Here is a 16,068-nt window from a genome sequence, read left to right on the forward strand (position 1 = left end):
CAAAATCGGTCAACTTCCCACAGCTTTTGATTTCGCTATGATTATTCACAATGTACGTAGGCCTTAAAACTTTTCTCTTAGGTTTTCAAACAGTTGAAAGGAGGAGAAAAAAAAAAAAAGCATTCTCTAGCAACTTGATCATGTGACTGACAAATTTTACCCAAGGTGACTGGCTGAAAGCTATACATTACGTTTCATATTTTATTTGCGCCGCAGCGTTAGATAATCCTATTTCTTTTGCTATTATATGTGACTGATTGTCTGGTTTTATACTGTTCTCTTGGGCACCTACGACTTGCGTTTGTTCCAGGCGTAGCTAGTGAATGCAAGGCACGGGGGAAGATAAAAACACTTTTGTTTTGGAATACCTCTGGCACATGTTGCGTTTGATCTTGGATGAACCCTCTACCTTGACCCCGTGGGGAGCAGCTTTCCTTTAGCAGGAAGGCTAATGTTGTCATTTCGCCGTGCCATGCCAAGAACAACATGGCCAACTGAAGACTTTTCCACATTGGATCTGAATGTCTGCGCAGCCCTCTCCAAAAGAAATGATTTAGTATCATTTTTCAGTGTAACTGTAGGTGTTGATGGATGACGTTTGCTGAGGTATGATACCACAAACTATTGTGACTGTTAAGAGTTTTTTTTATATATATATTTGGTAGCTGAATATGGCCTAAAGCATCCTGAACTTAACCCATGGGTGCATGTGTGAGCTTTTCAGCGTCTTTCACCGGTGTGTTGCAGATAATGAAGAACTGGCATTTTTTATATAGACTTGAAACTTCTGTTTCAGTGAAAGACATGTCTTGAGAATAAAAATGAGCATGGATATGCCTGCAGTGAGTTTCTCACAGTTTCTACAGACAGTTTGGGTCACTGCCAAGTCATGATGCATCTGGGACAGATTAAAAAATGGCCATCTGTGTAAAATCTACAACTGCTACATGTTTATTCAAATAATTTAAGCATAGCTTGGAGATCAGGTAACCACAGGTTTAAGGGCAAGTATCTATTTTTGGTTTAAGAAGAAAACAACAACATTTCACATGATATGTTCAATTTTATTTGTATTGCTGTGCAGCTATGAATTGGCAACCTTGAGGTCAGAAATACTACCTCTGTAAATGATCCCACTACATTTAGAGCAGATGATTATCCTGCTGGAAAAAAATATAATAATAGAAACCCTTACAAATCCAATAATGTACTTTAATATTACAGTATCAAAGATTCAGGAATTGGCTATTGCTCAGGAAATTGTTCCGAATCTTAAGATTATGGCGGGATGATATTGGATGACGAAATGCAGGAAACCACAAACCCTCCAATAAACTGGCAAAGACCCATGAGTGACAGCTGTTTTAGCCATTTAGAGTCTTATTTATGGGTGCAGCAGTGACTTTTACAATAGGAGATCTGGACCAGGCATTGAATGTAAGAGAGCAAAATGTGACTTAACACCTGGGGCATTAAAAATGAAAGCACACATATTACACAAGGAGAAAAAAAAAGAACCAGCTTTATAACTTGAAAAATTATTTTTAAGACTAATAATATATCCTTGCTAATGTGGTCACTAGTGTTGCTACTCTGACTTCAGACACAATATGTTTTATTTAACACTATTATTAATTTACATCGTTTGAAGGGTTTTATATTTACAGTCACCTGCTCTGCAATGCATGCACAGCACTGGTTTTACCCACCAAATCACACTGTACTGAAAGCCCAGCTCTGGCAGCTTGTCTGGCAAACACATGTTTGTTATTTGAAATAAACAGCTTATGTTTAAATAAGGCTTATAAACACAGTAATTTCAAGAGCAATTTAAATCAACAACAGGGCTCCAAAGGTCTTAATTCTGTTCCAAACAGTAAAGTGCTTTGTCATTTTATGGCGTGTGTGTGTGTATGCGTGCGTAAGGAGTTTATAGATCTCTAAATCTTGGAATAAAATACATTAGTTCAATTTGTTTGGTTAGAGTTTGATTCAGTGGGCTAAACTTACAATTAAATCCTACATCTTATTATACAGAAGCTGAAGTGAGCCAAGACAGTGGAACAACAATGGTAAAACATGGACAATAAAACTACATATACATCTAAAAATAAAAAAAAAGTCTTCTTATAGGGGTTTTGGGCGTATTGTACATCCACGACAGTTTGAAAAATTAAAGAATGCAATGTGTCTCCAATCAGGTGCAATGTGGTAAGAATTGATCAGTTTTAAAGGATAAAGTTTCAGGTTTTTTCCCCCTCTCCTTAAATTAGTTTAATCAGCACTTTGGGATATTTTCTCACTGGAAGTCTGCTGTTCACAGCAGTCAGGCATAAAGTTGCCAGAAAGTTTGCTTTCACGGAAAACACAAACATCTGCTTCACAAATGCTGTCATTTTCCATGCAGGACGTCAGCCCAAAACCTGAAGTCTGGATGTGAAAGTGCATTAGTCTTAGCTTTCTGGCACTGACTAAATTCTTAGTGTTTGGGGTTGCACAGTATGCCTGATCGTTTGTAATGTAGCCAATTTATCTTGAGGGTATGAGACATATATCATGCAACTTGAAACAAAGAGAGATAATGTATACTATAATCCGGGGAATATTCATGCAGAAATGTGAATGGCTAACAGTAAGTTATTGCTACTAAAATGCACTGGGAAAGCAGTGTTATCACTATTCATAAAATGACTTTCATATGCAGATGGGACAGGGACAGCAGAAAGGGAAAACAACAGTGAGTATGTGAGGTCACTTTGTCGACCATTCACGTTTAGCTGCTAACTTTCAGTGTGTTGAACGATAGCGTTGAAGGATGAAACTGTGTCGAGGGTTCCCAGTGGATTGTTTTATCCTTTCCCATCCTGACACTTTCCAGCACACCCCTTGTATCCATTCCATGGAATTCCTGTCATTCAGAGGTTCTCCTTCCCGCACAGGACAGCAGTCAGTTCTCCTGTACTCTCTGTCAATGACTCGGCCTTGTCTGTTTTCTCTCACGTTAGACCAAAACAACGCAACTCAATCCATCTTCACTTATTTGTGAACCCTGCCCTTTCAACCTTCCAGCTGATTCCAAATCAAATAGCTATAGCTACTGTGAACCCTACAGAAAAAAAAAAGAGTTAATGCACAATGAGAAATAACAACAGAGAATGCTCCCTTTCCTCCACAGGAGGAGAAGTCTGTGCGGTTAAGGGAGATCTGTTTTAAGTTGTGCATGGCTGATCGTGGATTCCCGACACTCCCCGAGACCAAGAAGAAAACACCCACACACTCCCTCAGCTGAAGCAGCATCGCGTATAGCATATAAGCGTTGGAATTTCGCTTCTTTACAGATAAACAGAGGTCTAAGTTGGCTGCTAACCCCACGAGTGGCAAAGAATAAAATATGCCCAGACAATTCCATGGGCTGACTACCTATTATATGCTTGGTTACATAACATCACAGCAACGTTGTTGGAACACTGTGTCCTGGATAGTTCTCTGTCAGAGGGGATCAATCCATACATGCGGGGACTCTGGGCTCTGAGCCCAGCTACACACCTGTGGAGGAGAGTAGGAAGAGGAGGCCTCAGAGACTTCAATGTGTCTGAACAGCCCACTCTTTAATGAGGCTTTCGTGTAAGATCCATTTTCCTCCATCCTTACAAGCAGCTGGGTCTAGCAAAAAAGTAAAAAGAGATCTATTTCCTCTTTGATCCATTATAGTGAATATGTTGAAAAAGACAGAAAAGAAAAAGAAAGAAAGAAAGAAAGAGAGAAAGAAAGAGCAGTGAGAATTCTTGCAGAGTATGTCATTGCCTTCCGAAGCTTTCCTGTGGAATTCGAGCCATTGTATTAATAAATGAATCAGACAGCCAGTGTTACATATGACTTCAATTCAGAGCTGAAAGGGTTGTGCAAATGAAGTAAAAGACCATATGAAAAGATGTTGTATTTTTCTAATGTGAGCTGTTGTGTATGCTGTTAAAGAGTCCCTGGAAAAAATGCCTGGGAAAGTGTCTTAACAGCGTGCTACCAGTTTAGCTGAGTTCCCATTCATATGGCCCCTGTATTTTATGAAATTATTTGCCAACAGAAACATAGTGTTGACTGCTATTAGTTTCTTGGGGGTTCCAGTTTTAGTCATGCAGTGAAAGCCAATTTGGCAACGAACGCCTGTTTTTTTTTCCCTATCTCACAAAATGAAAGAAATGAAAGTTAGACAAATCTTTAACATCAAGAACAACGTAGTTAACTTCAAATTAATGGTTTAGAATCTTAACGCGCTTATCGCGGTGTTTTTGTTCTGTCTAGGAGACCTGTGATAAACATTTTTTTTCCACTGTGGTTTATTCTCTGTGCTTCACATGAAAACTTAATACTATTTAAACCTCTCAGCTCTACTTTGTCAGTCTGTCACTTTAATACTGTTGATGAAAAAAGCTGGACTGGTGTATGTGTGGACTCCCTGACAGTTAAATTAAACAAAACAAATGTCTTGACACCTGATCAAAGTTTCATGGAACTTTAGGGTACCTCTCTTGTGTAACAGATTGCTCTGTTATCGGCTGCAGCCTTAGATGGACTGGTTCCACATATTCCCTTAAAAGCTTCATTTCCCCTGGGCAGTTTTTTTTAGCGTGGCTACCGTCCAAATCGGACTAATAGTGCTGAAGATTCCGCACCTCAGAGAAGTGTAGAAAGAAAAGAGACAACGTTAAATCAACTCTGAGGTCAAATGTAGTTATTATACGGACCAGGAACACTCAAAAATTAAGCTGGCTAGTTATCAGCTGGCTCGATCTTGAGCAAAGTGCTTCTAGTACCTAGAAGTTTCCTACATGTCTGCGCTTAGAGTCTGTGGTCAGGGAGTACAAAGCTGAGGAAAATTCTGAATGGCCGTGTGCATCTGTACTCCTTGTGTATGTTTCAACTTGTCGTATCACGTTCTATATCAGTGGATGTGATTATGTTTTACTTTAACTAGATCATCTCAATTTAATGACACACTGTGCAAAAAAAGAACATGGGTTAGCTGGCAAATAATTTAAATGGTTAATTGCAGCAGTCCCATCTGAGAAACTAACTAAAAACACATCCGATTTAATTTTTTTTAAGCTTTTGAGTTATTTACCTAACTTCTGGGCATTTCATCTTATCACGAGCTGTCATGATCGACTAGACTGATGATTAATAGGATTCTTGTTGCCATCAAATTTTTTCAGTGTTGATTGTTAATGTACCGCATAACATTTAGAGAGGCATCAACAAATCAGCTGGATGAGGCGCTAATGCTGAACTTGCATTTTCTTCTTTGACTCACATTCCATATATTTATTGCGTATTTTACAGAATATTCTCCGTGAATGTTTTCTCTCCCCTTCAGTTGCATAAATGCAAAAGGAGCCCAGTGACAGATTCTCACTACTTTTCTTGCCCAGGGAGCCAAATTCTGTAATGTGTGCAAAGATGAAAACGCATTACAAAGAAGAAGCTGAAGAAGAAGTAGAAGAAGAAGAAGAAGAAAAAGATTTGTGAACCTATCCGGATGTTTTAGGGTCTCCAGATGTTCGTTCGCGAGTGTTCACAGGGCAGATCATCCTACCTGTGCCATCATATGGCATGGCCATAAATAGTTGAGATGTTAACGATATCGCAGTAGGAGGCAGATCTGGAAGAATGCACTCTTGTTCTGTGTTACTAAGCTTTTGTATATGGCTGTGATTCAGATATCTGAAAATCAGATCATCCCTAACCACATACAATCAGAGCACGACTAAAATTTATGTCCTTACAAAGACTCAGATTTTCTGGGTAATCAAAAGACGAGACAGACCTTGCATCTCTCTTTCAACATCTGACAATCATTTCAGAATATGCCAAAGTGTTGTTTTACTTCTTTTTTTTTTTTTTTTTCTCAGCAAATATTTGTGAACAGGCTATTTTGATCCATTTTATCTATGGGTGATTCAATGGAACTATTAACCAAACTGTTCTTTTGTTTCGCTGTACAGTATATGATAATACATGGCTTGGGTTGCTGTCATGTGTAGTGTCACTGACACGGTGTTTTATGGTAAACTGGCTGAGAAATCACTAGGGGCTGGATGTATGTCATTGGTATCCGAACTGTGCCCCCGACACCTCTTCCGAGTTCATAGGAATTCCCTTCAGATCTTCCATATTACATCAGTCTCTTTTTCCAGATTCTGTGTCATTTTCCAAGTATTTTTTCCAGTCATCAGTACATTGTACCCCTTTCATTTCCCTCTCCCTGGCTCACAACATGCCACACAGTGTCCTTGGCCTTCTGTTTTTTTCCAACCACTGGTCTCTGGTTCTGCCTCCGTCCCCAACAGAAGAAAAGTCTGTAAGGACGTCAGTCGGGGCACAGAAAAATAGGAGTGGCCACTTCCTTCCTTAAACCTTTATAAATATATATATATTTTTTTTTTCATTGTTTTCTTGTAGTTGTTGTTGTTGATTGAAAACAAGTGTTTGGATTGAGTTTTGCATCCTGGAAACAAAAAGTGGCAGATTTCCAAGAGTAACCTTTTGCCCTTTGACCGGTGTCCTTACCTGTCCCTCATGACCCCGTTGCTATGAGAAACCATAAGAAAAGAAGCGCGGTGCGAGCAATTACTGAAGACCAAGGACAAACTTCAGCAAACCTGTGAGGAACTTTCCAATAGTCAATCCCAGGAGAGGCAGCTGAGGATTTTACCGTGTTCCTTAGTCTGGAGAGAGCCAGTTAAACAGCAGGGTAGATTGAAAAGGATTGGAGAAAAATGAGGGAGGGGAAAGCACTTTTAAGGGTCAGACAGGTGCGGTCACAGACGCTCAAAAATGACAAACGGTGGAATGGAGAGGAGGAGAGGAGGGCTGTAAAGTTGAGGGGGAAGTATAAACAAATGGCATGGGAGATATAACATGAGTTGACCAGCTCTTTCCGCACAATCTCCAAGATGAGAGCACTTAACTATTCACCAGAGAGGGAGACAGACAGAGAGAGAGAGAGAGAGAGGGAGAGAGAGGGAGATAGAGAGAGAGAGAGAGAGAGAGAGAGAGAGGTGGATGGAAGTTCCTGATAGTCTCATGTTGTCCCTTCATCTTGCAATATTTTGGTTGCTTTTATTGTACATTGTAAATCTTTCACTGTTGTCACGTTTTTATTACATCTGTATATGCATACATACAAACACGCACACACGCACACACACACACACACGCACACACACACACACACACACACACACACACACACACACACACACACACACACACAATCATTATTTGCTCCTCTATTATCCATACCTTAAATTTGAATAATCTATTTGCCTTTTTCTAAACACTTTGTACTTTTGTGCCAAATATAACAAGGAAGGAAACAAATAAATGATGATCAACTAAATGATGATGATGATGATGATGATGATGATGTTGATGATGATACTTATTACTGTTGGCCTTTTAAGGCCACCAAGCACCTTGTAGACATCATGGAATTCCAGAATGAGGACTTCTACTGAGATACTAACCTTTCTGTGTCAGCGACACAGAACAAAACACTTAATGCTTACAAATTATTAAAAGGTCTTCAAGTATCTTAGGTCCTCTTGAAACAATAGACATTGGCTATGTACAGCAGTGACTGCACTCACCCCAGAGACTAACACAGCACTTTGTCTTTACAAGTGACGTTACCAAGTAGGTAGGAGAGTGGTTTGGCCCTGCGAGACCGGGGTCAAGCATATCCTCGCTCAGTGCAGTTATTCATTGGTACAATAATCCTCTGACACGTATTCCTGTAGCTCTGGACCAATGGCCTTTATGCCTCTGACCTGAGACTCACCGTAACAAATCATAATCACATTCAAACTTTGTTGTTGCCTTCACGTGGCTGAGATATATAGGCATTTGGGTCATAGCACCTGCTGTCATCTGCCAATATTGATACTCTTCTATAACACGCTGCAAATGATAAACACTTTAAAAAAAAAAATAGGAAATTCCACCACCTTTATCAAATGAGAAAGATGCAAAACCTGAGTTCGCACACATCATTAGATTCATGAGAAAGCCACATGTGCTAATGGCAGTTCCCTGCACATGTTTTGACTGGTCTTTCATCACCCCTGCTTCCCCCACACTTTTCTGCAGAGGTCTGGCATGTGTTAAACTGTCCGGAACATGAGGGAGGGAAAGAGGGATGGGGAAAACGAAAGACGGCCAAGGAGAGTAGGAGGCTCGGAGAGAACAAGAAAAAGAGGAATTTGGGTTATTGAGAGCATTTGAACGAAATTAAAACAATGGCTTGGTCTCGGCTAATGACAAATCTAACATTTCCTGTCCCTAATGAGACGGTGGAACATATCTGATTAGATTTCAGGATCTGACCTGTCCTGTGTGATCATGAAACCCCCGACCAGCTTGAATAATCTTTCATTAATAACAATTAGCAGTTTTAAACTTAACGTTATAGTGTCGCGTAGATGACGTAACACATTGAGATGGTCATGACTAAGCTCTGGTCTTGGTGTTTGGACTTAAAGAACTCTTGTGATGTTTATGTGGTCGTTGTTATGTGGTGAGAGCGTGTCTGTGAAAAGAGCCTCGCAGACTGTCAGCTCGTTCAAGGTCACAGACCGTGAGGACTGAAGGCATCCTATCCCAGTGAGAGGGTGAGAGAGAGCAGAAGAAAAAAAAAAAGAGAGAGAGAGAGAACCGAGTGCACAGAGAGAGAGAGAGAGCGAGAGAGAGAGCCTTCCTCTACAGTGGGATGTTATTGTTTGAAGAACAAGCCCCCTGGTCCCGTAGCAGAGGGGCGAGCCCCCGGCGGCGAGGGGCTCCATAAATCTTGGCTCTGACTGGAAGTTCCTGGCTGCGCAGGTTGGAGGGCGGACAAAAGCAGCAGTGCGCTCAGGATGTGGAGAGACTGCGCCACAGCCAGGCCCAAGGGGCCGTGAAATAACATCAACAGTGGCCCAGGCCGTGTGGACCGCCAAGGGTCACGGAGGTCATCTGATGTGTTTGTCTGTGGGAGTGTACGTGTCGATAGCATGCGAAGTTCTAAAACTTCACATCAGCTATTTTAATGCTTGAGGTTTTTAATATAGTATTGTTATCAGTGGTACCATTGCGAAATTGTTTTTGGAGTGGAGTTTTTGTGTTTATTTTGTAATTGTTTTGGTTTCTTTCTGTCTTTTCCTTCCAGTTTGGAATTTAACGAGATTCTTTAGTTCTTTGGTTCTTAGCTCTTGGAGTTCTTTGTTTTTTTTTAGCCCTTGTGATTTCGTGAGCTGCAAAAGAATCCAAACAGGACCCTGCACACGACATGTGCTTGCCGCTTTTCGGAGAAAGGGATGGTTTTTCTGTCTTTAAAGGGTTTTTTCGTTCCCACACTTTGCCTCTGTCTAGCCAGACTAGGCTGCCCTCCTGTGCTCTGAAAGTGTTCCTTGCATTTGTACCACTTAGTAAAGTTTCCCATCACCTCCTGTAGAGTGAAAGGTGCAATGGTGCATGATCTGAAATACTCAACAAAGTCCCATGTGAGACAGAGTGGGGAAAAGTCTAGAGGAATTACATTTAGGATTGAGAACTGAGCAAAACTATGGTGTGAAACTTTTCAGGGCACACAAACTCTTTCACAGAAGGGAGTTCCACTGTGAAAAAAAAAAAAAAAAAAAAAATACAAATCAAAAGCAGTCTAGCATATCACTATTTCCGCTCCCTCCCCAAACTGGTTTTGCTTATTTTTAAATCTCTGTGTTATGAGTAGTTTCAATGGGCTATTATACGTATTAATAAAACAAATCTCAACATGCCCGGGTTCTCATGATGTGGTCGAGCACAACATTTTAAAGTATGCCTTTCAGCCATTTAGGCTGTCCCTTTGCTTTCCCTTGCAAACTCTCTCTCTTTTTCTCTCTTTGTGGTACTGGCGCAAGAGTGGTGGAGACAGCATGAAGTATTGCGATGACAGAAAACGGTTTGTCCAGTGTCCTGGGGCTTAAGCCGCTGTTTGAGTTGGCACCCTACATGAGGGCCCTCGTGTGCCAAATACCGAGCGGCCTCACACCCCATTGATAACGTGACTGACGTGGCGTCCAGTTACTCAGCAGATTGCAAATCAATGCCTCATTTGCTACCACTTGTGACTACATAGGGACTGCATTTTTTAACATATACTCATTCGGTGCTTGTGTGATTTTTTTTTTTCTTTTCTCTTTTCCCTTTCGGAAGCGCAGGTTTAGTTTAGATATGTCGGTTAGATATTTGCTGATCTGTAATTAGTCAGAACAATCTGTTCTTTCAACCTCTTTCTTGTTGGTTTTAGTAATTCGTGAGTGTCCCCTTTGGAAACGTAGCTACGGCACTGGACGTTATGGATTTGCAGACTTCAGCATTCCGCGTTTGGAAAAAGAAGTTTTCAGTGGCATTCCCTCTGATCCCTCCAAAGCTTCGGCTTCGGAATAACAGCTGCCAGAGTACGCTGCTTCCTGCTGTGTTGGAGAGTGAGGACATGCACTCCAGTGAAGCCTGGACACTCCCACTTCCCTCCAGTGACACCTCACATCAATCATTCCCCCCTAGAACCCATCCAGAACCTTCTGTCCTCTTTCCAGAAAAACGGGAAAAGCAGTAGAGGACCTACAATAGGCTCGACTCTTGACCATTGATGTTTGCATCTGGACACTTGTGTATTTCATGTGGGTTGGCTAAGTGAGGTATTTGTTTGGACAAGAACAGATTGATGGATGAATTCAGACTTACTACGATACCCGCCGTACTAAAAGCACAACATGTCAATAAGCAAAATAATAACAGTGCATGCGTTTTTGGCTTCTCGATTATGGAAGGACTGCCAAGACAAGTTTCAGCATTGTAAACACACTTGAGAGTTCTTTCCCTCACACACCGCCAATTCATTCTGCTGGAAAGTTTTGATGTTCTTTTTTTGTGTATTTTATTTGGCACGTTCACTGACTTTGCTGTGGTGGCGAAATTTTCACTGTCAAAAATAAGAAATATGGTTTCACCAGTGGCATAAACACCATGCTTGTAAACGTATTTAATTGTTTTCATGGTGGACATCATTTTCCTCCAACTAATACTTTATTACAATAGTTTGTTTGCCATTTGAGTGAGATAACCTACTGGAAATGATGGTGCTATGTGGAATTGTAAGCTCAATTTCTCTTCATGAGACCAGAGAAGTTTGCCTTCACCGCAGCTCCTAGACAGAGGGAAATGGGTGGTCCACAATCAGGTCCAAGGCTCACTAAAACTTTACGAGCATGTAATTAATCCCAAGTATGAAGAGAACGCCAAGGTAATGCATCTCTTATCACAATATGTGAGTGAGGAGGAAGTCCACCTTAAGCATGACGCTGTCTGTGCACCAGCTGTGAGCCAGTGAGTGTCTTTACAGCAAACACTTCATTCCTTAGCGTTTTAATGGGATTCAGCCCAAATAGGAGGGAGTCTATAAATCGCCCAGTTCTGAAAACTTCATTCGCACCCTCTTGATGACATTAGCTTGGATTTTTATACATACACCACTGTTTACAAGAATCCAATCAGATCAAAAGGCAGTCGAGAGATTAAACGAATGGTACGAACAGTAAAGCTGTATCAGTCATTTCATCACTTTATTTAACCTCAGATGAGAAAAATGTCAGGGCAAATGTGCTGTAGTAGAAATGTATTGAAATCCTTGTGTTGAAACATGTGAATGTACTCCTTTCAGAATAGAATGCATGCTTGAAAGATCACTCTTCACCTGTACATCTCTGATTGTCTCTGATTTCCCCTAAACTCAGCAATGGAAATGAATTTCATGCAATGCATCCAGTATTTTTTAGTATTAATTTATTTTGTGGTTTATTTCTGACCATTTCATGGTAGCGATGGAGACAGGACTGGCAGTAAAAGAAAAAAAAAAGCCTTTGTTGTCAAAAAGTCTCTGAAGTCTAATGTTCTCATTCATCAACTCCCAAAGCTCCACTCCAGGCAGTCTCAACTTTAACAACTCTGAGTGACAGTAATCTACGAATAAAAAGCCATAACCCGCTAAAATATATTCTGCAAGACATTTATTTCAGAATTACTGCAATATTTAAAATTCAAAAGTTGAAACTTTTCCTAGGCCTACAGATGAGGTCTTTTGTTGGGCAGCTATTCATCCAGTCATCGAAAAAAAAAAAAAAAAAAGCCTTCGTTTTCAGGGACGAGAGCTGGGATCCCTCCGTGTGCCTCCAGAGAGAACGTGAAAAAGCCACAGGCATATAATCAAACAGCTATTCATCCAGTCATCGACAGAGGCCTGAATTTTTTAGGGAGAGGAGCTGCGATCCCTCTAAGTGCCTCTGGAGACAACCTGAAAAAGCCACAGGCATATAATCAAACCTGTGTCTGCTACTCCGATTCAAACAATAGGCCTTTATTGTTACAGTGGCCTGCACAAGTGTACTCTTTCATTCCAAGTGGGTGTGAGTATGATGTGTATCTGTTTTTGCAGTTTGCTTTGGTGTCCTGGGGAATTGTCGAAAATTTACAGCATGGAAGTTTATCGCACAGGATATTTTTCATCATATCAATCATAACTCCAATAGCCAAGATGGTTTATTACTTACAATTTATGTTTTCCTGGCTGTTTGGTGGCTGAGCTATTTAGGTATAATGTTAAAAGTGAAAATGAGACTTTTCCACCATTCAGAAAATTTATCTCATTTAAGCAAATATTAAAAAGCGTGTGTGCTTTCAAAAGAACCAGAATGAAATGGATAGAAATGAAATGAGGAGAAGGCTATAAAACAAAGCCAGCAAATTCATACTTAATTGAATATAAATTCTGGAGACATGGTCATTTTTTTTTTCACTGCCCGTTGTACCTGACCTCGGTTGACAAAATAAATAAATAAATAAATCTAAAAACAAAAACGGTCCCACGGAGCTACATGATCCGCCGTTGCCAAGAAAACGGGAAAGGCCAAATGTCTGTCTGTCACATCATATTTTGACAAGTGCCTTTCTTGGGAGCCATTGGGGTTATATTTAGCACACTTCTCCAGTTTTTGGCACAAATACTGTCCTCTTAGATTTAGACTTGGCATTTCACTTTCTGTGCATGTGGTTACACCAGGGACTCAGGTCTTTTGTATCTGTCGTGGTTTGCACAAACGTTAAATGTTTCTAACCCACACGTCTCCTGGGCAGTTATGGCCTCCTCTTGTTGGCTGTATAGATTCTCCAACGTTCCTCCTGGGATTGAAGCTATACGCAGGTGGTCTGGGAGGATAAAGAAAATATCTATGTGCTAACATTGTCCGTTTCCTGTCCAAATGATCTTCTAGACCCGTCAATCACTGGGTCTTTCCAGGCTAAAAAGATGGAGTTTCAGGTCCCCCCTCCAAAATATGCCATATACTTAGGTAGGTTTATGGCTTTTAGGTGGTCCAGCATGTGAAATTATGCATTCCTAACAGATTGTGCCACCGTACTATAAAAAGGGGGGGCATGTATATTGAGTAGTTCACGCAGTGTTTACCTGACGTCAGTGTGGCAGCACTTTTCTCTCACTGCATTAGAGCAATAATGAGGTTAATTGAAAATGAGGCAGTGCTAGAGTGAGAAGTACCAGCTGTAGGGATTTTGTTCCATTATAATCTCGCTAAAATAAGGCAATCTTATTTTCACGGTTGAATGACATGCTTGTCCAACTTAATTTGCCAGGATCCTTGTAACCTTATGAAAATAATAATACTAGACAAGAAACCAAATCAAGTATTCATAATGGTAGTATTCTTAATGGTTGCGCTCTCTGGTTAACAGCATTTAGAGGGCTGCAGCTAAAGAATAAGGATGTTTGGTAAAGTTAGCACGTAATGGTGGGACAAGAATAAGCTGTCAAGAGAATCTGATTTCAAACCTCCTGTAATTCTGCTTCAGTTTATTTATAATATCTTTGTCCTTGAGATGGTGTTGTGTGTGGAACAGCGGACGTATGACGCTAGACTGGATAATGTCTAAGAAAAGTCTGAAAATGAGAGGACTCTTTCCAGACTGTGCTTCGTGAAGCTTCCAGAAGGCAGTGCTTCTCCAGAGAGGCTTATTTAAGTATTGTGGTGAGCTAAAATAGGGCAAACAAGAGTCAGAGACGTCAAGAAACTCCCTACGAGATGCTCTGAAGTAATGTTGATTTTGGGGTACACAGTCAGAGAACGTTACTAAGCATTGTGTGGGTGTTTATGCAGAAATGCAAACGTATATGTATCGTGTGTATGTGAGAATATTTTGCATTCTGCTCTTAAATGTGTTAAATAGTTATCATAACTTAACATTACTTACATCCTGCAAATGCGTGTGCTGGTTCACATGCATGTGCACGTGGCTGTGTGTGTGTGTGTGTGTGTGTGTGTGTGTGTGCTTGCATGTGCACACACCCACAAAGGCCCATGTTCTTTTTTTTTTTTTAAGAGAGGATTCTATTGTGTGTGCATATGTATGTGCATTCTTGTCTGACTGTTTGACACGCCTCACATGTACAGTACATTTCCCTTGCCTTTGCACAACTGTCTAGAAAGCGATGAGAGTGCATGTGTGTCCCCGTGAGGTCGTATCCTCATGTATGTATATGCGCAAAAAAAAAAAAAAAAAAAAAAGCGATCTTAGTTTCCAGAGGCCGGACTGCGTGTGATGCGTCCCTCCAGCTGAAGGGTCCAATTGGCCATAAAATTGCTGTGCATTGCTGGAGATGTGTAGTAACGACGGCACGGGCTGTAGGTCTGGAGTGAACCCTCATTATTCTGCTTCCTCCCCTGCCATCCCGCATCTGGAATCAATTACCCACGTCTGGCGCTAACGAGAGGGAAGGCTGATGCCATTCACACGTGAGGCTCGCGATGCGTCTTTTTATTGTTACGGTCCATCTGTCGTTTTCGCTCGCTCAGGTGGTAAAACCCTCTGAGACTTCCCTCCCAAAAGGATTTATATGACACTAAAGCCTATATACTCATCAAACTATTTTACACACGGTGACGGATGAATAAAAGTTTGTAAAAATGTTTAAAACAAAATTTTATTGAGATTGATCTCTTTTAAAATTGAAATTGTTTCAGCTTGAAATAATGGTTATGTCACAGCTGAGTGAACAATATATCAACTTTATTCCTTTGTAATAATAATCTGAATCATAGAAGGCACACCAAACCCAGAACAAGCATTTAAGCAGCAGTCATTAATGCTAGCCAACTACATCAGCTGTGTTTGTTATATGAAACCGATCTTAGATATTAAAGAAATCTCCATGAGTTTGTCAGCGCTCTCATTTGGCCGTGGATCTACTAGATAGAGCCGATGACACTTGCTCTACAAATGTCTTATAAACACTGAAAAAAACGCTCTCATTTGCTGAACAGTTACCATGGTTACTCTTACAGACAATCATGTTATTTACTCACTTGTTTAATAAATGTTTTACTAGCAGTGGATAAACTTTGTGATTTGCTAAACAGTTTCTATGGTTAGTCTCGAAAAAATAAGTATGTTATTTACTCACTCTAATTGAGAAGTTTGGTCATGTTGAATTTGCTGGGAAGGTAATTCCATAGCAGTAATGGTTTTCATCCAGCAGGACCAAAGTCTGCATAGGAACCCATTACTTAAGTTGAAATAATATGTTAACGATATAATAGCAGCCCTCTTGATGTGAATGGCCAAGGCTTTAGCTTCAAGGAGGGCGTTTTGAAGTCGTGCCAGTCGATTAACTGTGGCTAGGACCAAGGCCGTGGAGTGGTGGGACAGCATTTAATTGCACCAGTTATAAAAGAGCATAAGTATGGCAGTGTAGAGTAACGCGTCAAAGCCATGCCTATGTGATATATAGCCGTGGCGCTGCCATTGTAAGGCAGGGGAGTTTCCTCAGTAAAATATCACCAGGTCTGAACCGTAAACCTGGGTGACAGACATCTGTTCTACTTTCATTGTGAGAGTGGCAAAACTCACAGAACTCCGAGTAGAGAGAGAGAGAGAGAGAGAGAGAGAGAGAGTGTGTGTGTGTGTGTGTGTGTGTGTGGTGACTAG

This window comes from Chanos chanos, chromosome 12 (genome assembly GCF_902362185.1).
Source record: "Chanos chanos chromosome 12, fChaCha1.1, whole genome shotgun sequence".
Taxonomy (NCBI): Eukaryota; Metazoa; Chordata; class Actinopteri; order Gonorynchiformes; family Chanidae; genus Chanos; species Chanos chanos.